Source organism: Lytechinus variegatus, chromosome 3 (assembly GCF_018143015.1).
Source record: "Lytechinus variegatus isolate NC3 chromosome 3, Lvar_3.0, whole genome shotgun sequence".
Classification (NCBI taxonomy): Eukaryota; Metazoa; Echinodermata; class Echinoidea; order Temnopleuroida; family Toxopneustidae; genus Lytechinus; species Lytechinus variegatus.
In genome coordinates, this window is record NC_054742.1 from 61,388,160 (window position 1) to 61,401,943 (window position 13,784).

The 13,784-nt window shown below is 34.0% G+C and overlaps 1 pseudogene; it reads right to left on the reverse strand.

Moving 5' to 3' along the window:
- The window catches only part of LOC121412104, a 93,283-nt pseudogene that overhangs the window by 60,564 nt on the left and 18,935 nt on the right, over positions 1-13,784 (reverse strand).

A 13,784-nucleotide genomic window follows, 5' to 3' on the forward strand; every position in this document is an offset into this window, starting at 1 on the left:
TGGACAGTATTTTTCCCGAACATTTTGCATATGTGTACCTTAAATTGAAGGAAATCAACGGTGAACTGTCATCAGACAAGGAAAGTCATATTTGGCCCGTATGGCTTAATAAGAGCTCACAGAATTCCAGGGGTGGTGGAGCGAAGTTGAAAAGGGGGAGGGTTAAGGGCACATTTTTTTCCCGAAATGGCACTCACTGCACTCACAAAGCTTTGACATGAAACTAATGTACATAGCTTATCATTTGATTTTAGCAACAGCCTCGTTTTCCTCGAGGCTCGATATAATATTTAGTAATTTAAAATGTGTGTTTCCAGAATCTTTATACATGTAGTAGGAAAACTTGTGCAAAAGGAAAAGGGACGCTATTAGAACATTATCAAATTGAAAATTTATCAAAAGTAAACGGGTATGTTTTAAGACTTTATGCAACGCTGTTTACTATATGAACCTTGCAGTATTTGTTTAACCATTTAAACAATCCTGTTTAATTTATTGAAGATAAGATATTGAAAATTAAACTTTGTTGCTTAAGAGTAAAACACTAACCCTTGTTTAATCATTTTACACAATTACTGTAAGGTTCGTATAGTAAACAGCATTGTATATATTTTTTTTACTATGTAGGACAATCAATAATTTAGAGGTTATAGGGATGAATTTCATTATCAAAATAAATTTGTTCTCGTACACAAAGGCTCGAACAAGATAGAATTTCGATTTCATTACCACTACTTTGAACGCTAAGATTTTATTGGATGTAATGTTAATAAAATTTGCATCAAATGTTATTACAATTTATTTGCTTTTCGGATCGCTACGAATCGTTTTGCACCGCGGGCTTAAGGGGAATCCAGTCTTCATATTTTGTAGTTAAGAAATGTTGAGGTCCGTGCGGGGGTGCACCTTTATAAAAGTTTAATTACAGATCTATGGATTAACAATGTACAGAAAAGTAACCCATCAGTAGATTAAGTAAATTAAAAAAAGACCTCTGGAATAATATATCTTGTACGAGAAAACAATGATAGTTATTCAACAACACAATGATAATAACTGTGACGATAATGAATAATTCTTGGCCAACAGAAAGTTTGGGAAGCAACAAAAAATATCGATACAACGTTTATAGCTGTGATGAAAAATGAAACTGAAAAACGTAGGAAATATAGTATTCTGGCTTAAAATGTTTCACACAGCCTTAATATTACGATCATGGTTCCTGTTGATTGTTTTTAAATGCTAACTGTATTAAGCTATGCAAACCAATGTGGTGTGATTGCTGTACTTCTAATTATTTCGTTTAATCCAATACTGTTCGGCGCTAGGAGGACAGGATTCCTTGCAAATTTATAATATCACTGACATACTGATGGGTTACACTCCCCGGGTTACACTCACGGTCTACATTTGATTACCGTATATTTTTTTCGGAATCTCAGCTGTAATTGACAACATAAAGAAAACAAAATCAGCTGAAGAAAAGAAAATCATTGCCCCTATGTTAAAGTTATGCCTGCCATGACTCATGTAAAAATAAATCAGATAAGCACACGCACCATGATATCGACCAAAGATCGTTGCACGCTGCATATGCCTTTTGGCTGCCACATTTTTGGCACACCCGACGATCCGAAGTGGGGGGGGGGGGGTCTCATCCTTGAATTCTAAAGCAAAATATACTATTTTAGAGTCTAAATTTGGCGTGTTGGCTAAAAATATTTTTTACGAATCATTTAGGCTATAAACAATTATTTATGTTAGCAGGGAGTATTTTTTTAATAGAAAAATTATTTTGCCTCTCTCGTATGTTATGCAACTTTCTTTTTATTTTGTTTTCTTCTCACTGGTATAACAATCAAGGGGCTATGTTCCGAAAGAGATGTATAATATTAAGTGGTAAGCTTTGAAGCTCCATTTGCACCCCCTCTCCTTCCCTCCAGGCATGTATAGCATGTAAAAAAATCGTCTCCTGCCAGAAAGTATAAATGCCTCAGACCATAGAGCTATTAATACTAGACCTACCATAAAGCGTGCAGACCATGGGTCAGGGGGTCAAGGCGGGGTTCCATTATTGTTAGCACTGACTTCTAGCAAGATTTTATTGTTTACGAAACACGTCTACAAATTTCATGAAAGAGTTTCCCGACTTCGTTTGATCGCAGGAGATGGAAAGTTTCCTCCCCCCCTCGACCCAGATAGATTGTGCCTTTATTTATTTGATGGCGTAAATGATATAAATCAATGTGGGAACTAGGCGAGTGAAACAGTTTTCAATTATTACTACATCAAAGGACAGAATTATGTTGTCCAAACCATATTTCAAGTAATGTGTAGTTTACAGTATTTATCACACGCATATGGGGCTCCGTGAACAATAATACTACCATTTCTGAATTTAATATCGTGTTAACAGATAAGGCCTCTCTCGATTTTTTTTTCCAGATGGCTATTGCTATGGAAATTAGATCTTTAGCAGCTAAAGGCAGAATAGTATCTAAAACGTCGTTCAAGGGGTATGTAAGCGAGCGTAGTGAGTGAGCCTTGAAGATTGCTTAGAAAGTAATGTGCATATTATTACAGAAGAAAGTAAGTGCAAGAAGAACGAAAACTTAAAGGACAAGTCCACCCCAACAAAAACTTGATTTGAATAAAAAGAGAAAAAATTCAACAAACATAACACTGAATATTTGATCAAAATCGGATGTAATAAGAAAGTTATGACATTTTAAATTTCGCTTCATTTTACAAATCAGTTAGGCCTATATGCACATCTCGGTCGGTAAGCAAATAAAGAACTGATGACATCACTCACTCACTATTTCTTTTGTATTTTGTTATATGAAATATGAAATATTTTTTATTTTCTCATCATTGTCATGTGAATGAAGTTTTATTCCTACCTGAACACGTGGAGTTCCATTATTTTAACATTGTGTGCGTCAGGTAAGGAGGTCCTAATCGTCAAATCCGTAAAAAGTGAAATATTGTATAATTCAAACAATAAAACAAAATAAATAAATAGTGGGTGAGTGACATCATCGACTCTCTCATTTGGATGTAACTGGCTCGTTCATATAACTATTTTGTTAAAAATAAGCGAAACTTTGAAATGTCATTACTTTCTTATTTTACATCCGATTTTGATAACATTTTCAGCATTGTGCTTGTCTGATCTTTCTCTATTGATTCAAATCAACATTGCTCTGAGGTGGACTTGAACTCTAATAAGAATAGGAAAACGAAATATAAATTAGTTGTTACATCACAGTTGGCAAATAAGGATAAAAAACAAAACAAATTGCTCTTTGAAGTCGAATCATTTAAGTATTAGGTAATTATTACAAATGTTAATATAATGAGCAGAACAAATTTCCATGTGAACAATAAAATAAAACTAAAATTGAAATGAAAACTAGTTTCCTAACTTTTTAGAGGTGAGATATTTAGACGATGGTTATCGGGTATAGGGATGTCTTATGAAATGATTATGCCATTACAGGCCACAACTTCAAACAAAAAACTTGGAAATATCACGATGATTAAAATGAAAAGGAAAATATTGCGAAAAGGACAGAGTTTGAACAATCTTTAAAACTATGCAGAGATGATGTAATTACCCTATAAAATGAATAAAATTGTAGAGATATGTCGGAAATGTTGTTGTCCTATCGTATAAGTGTTTCATTAATGACATTGATCATATATATACACTTAACTGTTTTGAAGTATTAAAAAAAAGAAGAAAAGAATATGTCACTCGCTTCCACACACACCGCTAACATCCACGCCAGTGAATGTCAGGATGGTTCATGATCAAAGTTATATTATTAAAGTTAATGAAATCATACAGTTCATATACGGAGCCGTTAATGATAATAAGAAACATGATTGCGGTCATAGACTTAATTGTGCACAATATTATGTACACAGTAACATATGAATAATGAGAATCTGAAATGATTGATATTCACAATAAATAAAAAAAAATATGTATACTTAAAAATCGAGATAAAATGAATTAGAAACAAAAAAATATTATATCATGATTGACTGCAAAAGCGGAAAGACCGCAGAGGAACTTTTCGTTTTTAGAATGCAAAATAATAGGCAAAATAAAACATTTTGAGTGCATTAAATTATGAATTCACGCGTTATTATTTGAACATTAATCAATTAATATTTTTTCTTTTAAGTACATTTCTCTTCACAAGGTGCGTATTGATTATCTCTAATGAAAATACTATTACTGGCGGGCAATGCTTGCATATATTGCCTACTTGGATGTGGAAGTTATATATCCATGTTCTGCATGACACAAGTCATGTCCAGTCCTCCTGGCAGTGGTTGAGAATGGGGCTAATAGCTCCATGGGTCAAGGGTTTAACCCCTAGCTCAAACTACAAGGTCTGAAGTAGATGAAATGAACATTTGTATTATGATTTATTGGTCTATGGTCATACCGTGGACCATATTGGACAAAATAAAGACGTCCAGATCTATAGACGAATGACTTTCCTCTATATGGATATTGCCATCCTCCAAGATGGTTGGATCATCTGGCACAAACTTACAATAATGTGAACAATATATGGATTAATATTTTCATTGAACAATCCATCATGCTTTCTCTCTCTCTGGCTCTCCATCCTCTAAACACATGTATGTGTGTATTTTATACGGTGAACCCAGCTGGGTTCACCCAGGGATATAACCCCGGGATGCGCGGATATAACTTTCGCGCGTAACGTGACTGTCAGTGGTGGCGGGAACTATCTCACTGGGAAACTCTGAGGGAATATGCTTTCGCGCAGGCTTCTGTACATTAATATTGTGATATATCATGGCGACGAATTGTCCACCAGTAGCATGAATGACCAGCAGAACACGTGGATGTTTGTGAGTATACCTTTTCCCTATAAATTGTATTCGTCCCGAAGGAAAAGTAAATTTTAATATTATAACCACATACAATATATATGTGTTTTCGAAACATACGTCAACATAATAATGTAATTTTCACATGATTGGCGTCTCATAAATTAAAGCAGCTCGTTTATTAGGCCTGTTGCCTAATAAATCCTGTAAATTGCCATTGTAAATAAGAGTAAATACAATTGAATGAATGAATGAATGAATGAATATGCGCGAGCAGTATGATATCAGGAGGATTCATCATTTTGATGTTTTTGAGCGTTGGTCCCTTTTCCATGAAGGCGGGGGGGGGGGGGGGGGGCGGGGAGTCAACATAAACTTTATTCAACTCAGTGGCGTGCATATGGAGAACTTGGCCTTGGGGCGCTTGCTCCTGACTAAAAAAATCACGACCAAGAAAAAAAGAAATTGAAAAGAGAGAAAGGTGAAATACATTTTCTGAATATGTCAAAATTTATCATAATACTTATGTCAGAATTTTTGCTTGCACGCTGACAACTTTTCATAAATGTTGTCTAATAAGCCATGATCCTTTTCACTTTTTATTTTTTACCCCTCATATGATTCCAATTAGTGTATATACATGTTTTTATATATTTATATTGATGTTGTCTCAATGCAATCTGTAGTTTTATCCTGAATTCCTTTCAATATTTTTACACTCTTATATTGTTTGTCCTCTTAAAATTGTATGCGTGCACCAGAATTGTGTGTTATGATGACAGTTTCCAATAATTACATATTCATTTTGAATCATTGTACCTATTTTATTATTCCTTGCTCCTTGTGAAAGCCTTTTCAATAACGTGGTATCAGCCTAATTCATTCAATTTTATAAAATATTTAGTGTAAATTCTTGCCAAACTATTTAATTTTATGATCTTTTCTTATAACAACATATATCATGTCACTTTTGTTATTCTGTTTGATTTACCGTATATGTTCCATATGTGTTTACTTTTTTCTTTGTATATATGGACCCATGAAAGAACAGTATAGTCATGTAGACTAAACTGAAAATGGGCTATCCATCCGTTTTGCATTTTTTTAATATACGGAAAATAAATACTTTACTATAGTATAATATCCAGCCCTTACAAAAAAAATGGCTCATTATGCCACTTATTCAATTCAATTAAAGGGGTACTCCAGCCGGGCTGAAAATAATATAATTTAAAGAGATAAATAAAAATCAGGCAAACAATACATTGGATCCGAATGGGATAAGGAATAGTTTCGGCATTTTAAAGATTTGAATTATTTTGGTGAAACAGTTCTAGGCATGTCTTTATGAATATTCAGTGAGCAAGGTGAAGTCATATCTCCACTTGTTCTTTTGTATTTAATTATATGAAATTAGCTTTATACATTCTTTTTCAAGCAAGAACTGAAAAAAAATGCATTGACAACATATTAAGTGCATCAGATATTCATTGCTTCAACTGATTTCATTAAAAGGGAAACACATCATTTACACGTATTGATTTAATGTAATAACATTTAAAAAAAGACAATGGGGATGTGACATCATCAGCCCACCTAATGAATATTAAACGTGCAGATAACTATTTTCACAAAATATTGATAAAACTTGAAATTCAATCACTTCGTTATTCCTAATCCGATTTTGATTAAATTTTCAGCATTTTGCTCTGTGAATTATACTCTATTCATTTAGATGTAAATATTGTTCAGATTGGAGTACCCATTGAAAAATGAATTGAGAATTAAAAATGATTTATATTCACAATAGTAAATGATAAAGAAGAGAGATAAAATATGTGCAATTAAAATATAGATAAAAATGAATAAAAACGAATATGTTTGCTTAATACTATAAACGAGGAGAAGGCATAGAATACAGAGAAGCCTTATTGGTGCTGCCACCAAAAGAACAAAATAATGAATCTATATCAAATGTATTGGCATGAGGCTATGCTCAATGTGGAGAAAAGCTTACTTGTCAATTTTCTTGTTCAAAGTTTATCTAAACATAAAATTTCATATTTTATTCATTTTTGCATATTTTTTTTCGAAATCGTGTAAATGAGCAATGGAAATAGATTAGCCATCTGTACTTCACCTAGTCCAATGACTTTCTATTTGGACCAGATTTCAGTCGCACTTGTTTGTCCAGACCAGTCGGGAGGGAATGTCAGTTAAACAAAACAAAAACAATGGCGTTGGTGTTATATTTATTACACTTTGCTTCATTTAATTGCTAATTTAAAAACTGCATATTTAATTTCAGAATAGTTATTGCTGGTCAAATTGGTTGTTGTCATTATCTAGGATGCCTTATGAAATAATTATAATCCACCACAGGCCACAACAGGCTTATATAAATACGTGGAAATAGCAGGATGATTAAAATAAAAATAAAAATTTATAGGACAGATTTTAAACTTATATTAAAAATGATGCAGTCACCATATATATTGGATACTTTGCAAAGATAATTATATGGGAAATATTGTCCAAACGTAATGTGTCATTAACGGGTTGATTTGATCAATGTAATCTCATCATACACTCTTGATTGCCTTGCAGTATGGGATAGGACTTTTTTTGAAAAAATATCATCCGCCTCCACAAAGATGACAGGGTATGACACCACCGCTTACATTCACGCCAGTGTGTCTATACTTTGATTGTTTGTCTATCTGTTTTATATTGGACAAAACGAAGTGTTTAGATCTACACTAGAATAAACAGAAGTTTAATGACTTTCTCTATCAATATTACCATAGAGCTATTAACAGATATTACCACACTCCACACTCCAAGCTCCAAGAGTTGGAGCACAAACTTACAATGAAATGCCAACATATGGATTGAATCAATCACGCATCTCTCCCTTTCTCTATCCTCTTTCACATACATGCGTGTATTCTCAACGGATGTGTCCATGGCGAAACCAAGGATATACAATAACTCAAAATTTCGCCCGTATAGTGTAACTGCCATAAGTGGTGGCGGGAGTTACCCAATGAAAAAATAAACTGAGGAATTTCAATATGCTTTTGCGCCAGCGTCTGTACATGACTCTCATGGCGATGACAATTTAATGTATACCAACACTGTTAGAAAAAATAAAAGAAGTTCCTGCAGCAGAGTCTCGAGAACACCTGTAATCTTACCGAATTGCGTAATAATCATTCTGTAAATTCATAAAACAAGTATTTTTCTGCAATTTAACAGAACAGGTCTGTTTAAAAAGGGGAAAAGGGTGTTTTATTCAAGGAAATTTGTAAGATTCCATACATCAAATACCAATTTCCTGTAAGATTACGCAATTCGGTAAGATTACAGGTGTTCTCGAGACTCTGCTGCAGGAACTTCTTCTATTTTTTCTAACAGTGAATTCTAGACCTGTACAAATATAGAATGCATGACCAGCGGAGCGCATTGATGCTTGAGAATATACCTATATATATATATATATATATATATATATATATATATATATATATATATATATATATATCCTATAGACCTAATATTGTATTAATTTAAGGGAAATCCTTCCTGAAAGAAATATATTTGCATACTATAAGCATACGAATAGAGGTTCTCTAAACAAACGTCAAGAAATAAATGTAATTTTCACATGACTGCGTCTCTGCATTTAATCAAAACAGCTCTTCCGTTAGGCCTGTCCTGAACATTTTCATTGTACATGAAAATAGATAAATGATTGAATAAATAAGTAAATCAATTATTTAATGATTTAAAAATCATTTTTATTATTTTTTTTTTCTTGAAAACAAAGCTTGCGTAATATTTTCAATGAATACGGATGCAGTACCATGATCATTATAATAGGTGGAATCGTGTTTATGGTATTTTAGAGCCTTATGCAGTTGGGCCCCTTTTCCTCGAAGTTTGGTGGGGGAGCTCAACTTAAAGCTTTATCATTTCAGTGGCGCACAGATGCCCCCCCCCCCTACTTGGGGCGCTTTACCCCCCACCCCAAAAGAAATTAAAATCACGATTAAGAATGAAAAAAATAGAGAAGTGTCCAAATTTATCATTTGAGTATTATGTATTATACAGCTCCCTCATTTATTATTATTATTTTTTTTTTTTGGGGGGGTCATTACGCCACTGATTTAATTCAATTCAGGCGAGGTTTATTGAAAAAAAAAACCCTGCTACAACCACCATAGTGCCAGAATTATTTAGATGTTGGCGGAAATTGCTTTAAAAGTTTTAGTTGGTAAGCTTAATATTTCTTCATGCGAGAGATACACAAGAAATCGAAATGATTTGTGAAATGAGGAGACAGCTCAGAAGGCAGCAGAAATAGCCTTATTATGGGGCTGCCACCAAAAGAACAAAATAATAAACCGATACCAAAAGTCTTGACATGAGGCTATGTTCCATGTGCAGAAAGTCGACTTCTCGTGCATCAATTTCCTTCTTTTAAAGTTTGTTTTAACATGAAATTTCATACTCTATTCATTTTTTTACATGTTTAGTCGATATCATGTAAATGAGATAGGGAAATAATCATGATTAGCTAATTTCTATACTTCACCCAGACCAATGACCTTCTATTTATATCGGGGCCAGACTTCATAGTCTACGTACAGTTGTTTGTCCAGACCAAATTGGTGGGAATGTCAGATAAAAAACAATAAACAATGGTGTTGGTGGAAAAATGAATTAAAGTATATGATACATTGATTCATTTCATTGTTAATTCATTAACTATATTACTTGCAGAATAGAAAATGCTGGCCATGTTGGTCGATGCCATTATCATATCCAATCCAATGTATGAATATACAGACTATTTGATGACCTATCTGGGGAGTGAGCGCCCTTCGGCCGCTCGTAAAAAGGGACATTAAATCGAGACGGTTTCTAGTGATTCAGCAATGGTTTACGACCGTTGTCAAAATTTGAGAAGAATTGAAGTTCTCTGACCTTCGCCATTGGCTCAACGATGTATGAAAAATCTCAAATATATCCTTTTTCCAACTTTTTTACAACTACCCCTTTCACCCTGACGAGATAAAAACGAGTGATTTTGGCCAAGTAGAAAATTAGTCGAATTGGAGGCCATTCGTGACATTGATGAGTTAATAACGAGAGAGTATGGAGAGATTTTGGCCGGGGATCTCATAGTGTAAGCACACTGGGTTCTGTTTATGGTTTGTACTTGGGATTAAAGAAAAGGAAAAAAAATGGTAGATACCTGAACTTTCTGCTTAAAATCTCCGACGAAGGCACTAACAGCCTCCCATCGTTGTGGGGTGTTGGTTGCTGTCACTGCATAGAGCTCAGGGCCATTCTTCACATGGACACGCAGTTCTAGGTCAGCGGATGAACTAGCCATGTAGTAGTAGAAGTCAATATAACAGAGATTACTTGTTGGTCCAACAGGAGGGGTGGTCAGACGATTAATTCCAAAGTGGCCCTCCAGGTAGAACCCAGGTTCTAGAATAATGAGAATAATAATAATAATCATAAAAGGAAGAAGAAGAAGAGGAGGAATAAGAAAAATACTAATAATAATAAGAAGATTAAAAAATAATAATAGTCACAAATACATGTATGATTCATAATGTGCCAAATCCACTCTGTGGAGTGCGTAAGGCAAAATAAAAGAAGAAAATATAAATATATAGTTCCAGTAATCATGGCTGAATTATAATGGCTCCCTTGACTACATATGGCCAGCCCATGCACTTTCAACAATAAGCAATAATTCTGTAAGCGAAATTTTGCAGAGGTGATAAGACACTTGTAAAGGATGTCTGAACAAATCTAGTCTAAAAATAGTATTACAAAATATAGGCCGATTGTGCAAAAATCACAAATTTTGTGCAGGGTGGCCACGTTGGTGAAGGGTCTATGGGTTGGAAAGATGTATTATGACGTTCAATTGCCATTGTACCTGTTATACTATTCCAGTGGTCCGTAGGAAGGTGATTGACGAATGATCCAGCTTCTTGAGGGAGCCAGCCTATCACCTGAGATCCACAGAACCCATTATCATCAAACTCACATGCACCTGTTAACAAATAGGAAAAGCAAAATGGATACTAGAGTTACAATCATTCTATGAATAGAGAAAGTGACAAAAAAATTAGCCTTTATTCTCAAAAGGGGTTTCAATTGTATCATGTACAAAACCAAGAACTGCATAGAATTTTTCTACATACTTAGGCTTATTCCATTGCATGCACTCAGAAATATCTGATTAATTGCATTTAATACCAGATAATACCAGAAATCTGCTTAAACTATGGTTTTGTACGATGGTACAATTAAAACCTCTTTTGAGAATAGGTCCCTGGGTATAGAATTTGTATTGTTAAAGGTGTATTCATGTTCAATTTGGAAAGTAAACACAGGCATTTTGAAATATGCTTAGACCAAATCATAATACCATGATTTTGTTTTCAAGTGATTACAGATAAAACAGCCAATATGGGACAAGAACAGGCAATGTAATACAATGTGTACAGTATATTCAATATTATTTGATTTGATTTCTGCATTCAAGATACATGTAAATATGGAGCATAACATCTACAAAGGTGATGCATTTATTTACAAAACAATAAAATAATAGTCAATAAAGCAATGAAAAATGAATATCAACAAGAAGCATTATTCAATTGAAAGAAAATGTCAGTTTAAACGAATGCAGGAGACTGCCATCGTGAGCGGTTAAGCTTAACAAGTGGAATGCCTCTGGCCGTCTCACCTGCATCACGCGGTTCAATATAGCAGCAGTGCTGACTTTGAATACTACTCTAACTCGCACAAGATGTTCAGTGATACATGGTTACTCTTATGTCCACTTTTTATGAACTAGACCAATAAACTTACAGAGATATGATGGTTATTCAACAAAAAACCCCAACATGGCCAAAGTTCATTGACCTTACATGACCTTTGACCTTGATCATGTGACCTGAAACTCGCACAGGATGTTCAGTGATACTTGATTACTCTTATGTACAAGTTTCATGAATCAGATCCATAAACTTTCAAAGTTTTGATGGTAATTCAACTGATACACCCACTTCGGCCAAAGTTCATTGACCTTTGACCTTGGTCATGTGACCTGAAACGCGCACAGGATGTTCAGTGATATTTGATTACTCATATGTCCAAGTTTAATGAACTAGACTAATAAACTTTCAAAGTTATGATGGTAATTCAACAGATACCCCCTTTTGGCCAAAGTTCATTGACCCTAAATGACCTTTGACCTAATCATGAGACCTGAAACTTGTACAAAATATTCAGTGATGCTTGATTACTATTATGTCCAAGTTTCATGAATCAGATCCATAAACTTTCAAAGTTATGATGGGAATTCAACAGATATCCCCAATTCGGCCAAAGTTCATTGACCCTAAATGACCTTCGACCTTGGTCATGTGACGTGAAACTCATGCAGGATGTTCAGTGATACTTGATTAACCTTATGTCCAAGTTTCATGAACTAGGTCCATTATTTTCTAAGTTATGATGACATTTCAAAAACTTAACCTCAGGTTAAGATTTCAATGTTGATTCCTCCAACATGGTCTAAGTTCATTGACCCTAAATGACCTTTGACCTTGGTCATGTGACATGAAACTTTAATAGGATGTTCAGTAATACTTGATTAACCTTATGGCCAAGTTTGGGTATTCATTTTGTTACATAATAATATTAGTCAAGTTCTCTTTTATTTGGGCTATTCCATTTTCGTTGGGTTTTCCATTTTGTTTTTTATTATGAAATTAGTTCTTTTAATTTGGGCTATTCCATTTTAGTTGGGTTATTCGATTCGTTACTTATTTATTAGTTAAGTTCATTTTATTTGGGCAATGTTCAGTGATACTTGATTAACCTTATGTCCAAGTTTCATGAACTAGGTCCATATATTTTCTAAGTTATGATGACATTTCAAAAACTTAACCTCAGGTTAAGATTTCAATGTTGATTCCTCCAACATGGTCTAAGTTCATTGACCCTAAATGACCTTTGACCTTGGTCATGTGACATGAAACTTTAATAGGATGTTCAGTAATACTTGATTAACCTTATGGCCAAGTTTCATGAACTAGGTCCATATACTTTCTAAGTTATGATGTCATTTCAAAAACTTAACCTCAGGTTAAGATTTGATGTTGACGCCGCCGCCGCCGCCGCCGTCGGAAAAGCGGCGCCTATAGTCTCACTCTGCTTCGCAGGTGAGACAAAAATGATGGCGGGCTCGTAAAAATGAAATTTGGGATATTCCATTCTGTTTTTTTTATCAAATTTCTTCAATTTTTTTTAAGCAGGGTTATCAAATTTTGTTTCTATTATTAAATTACTTCTGTTATTATCTGGGCTATTCCATTTTAGTTGGGTTATTCCATTTTGTTACATAATTATTAGTCAAGTTCTCTTTTATTTGGGCTATTCCATTGAAGTTGGGTTATTCCATTTCGTGTTTTATTATCAAATTACTTCTATTTTTATTTGGGCTATTCCATTTTAGTTGGGTTATTCCACTTTATTACTTAATTAGTAGTCAAGTTCTTTTTTTTTATTGGGGTATTCCATTTTCGTTGGGTTTTTCCATTGTGTTTTGTATTATAAAATTGGTTCTTTTTTATTTGGGCAATTCCATTGAAGTTGGGTTATTCCATTTTTTTGTCATTACTCTAGTCCCTTTTCATTTCGGCTACTCCATTTTCGTTGTCAGAGTCCATTTTTTTTTATTATTAATTCAGATTTTTTTTCTATATGGGATATTCCATATGAGTTGGGTTATTCCATTTTGTTTCTTAGTATTAAATTACTTCTATTTTATATTTGGGCTATTCCATTTTAGTTGGGTTATTCCATTT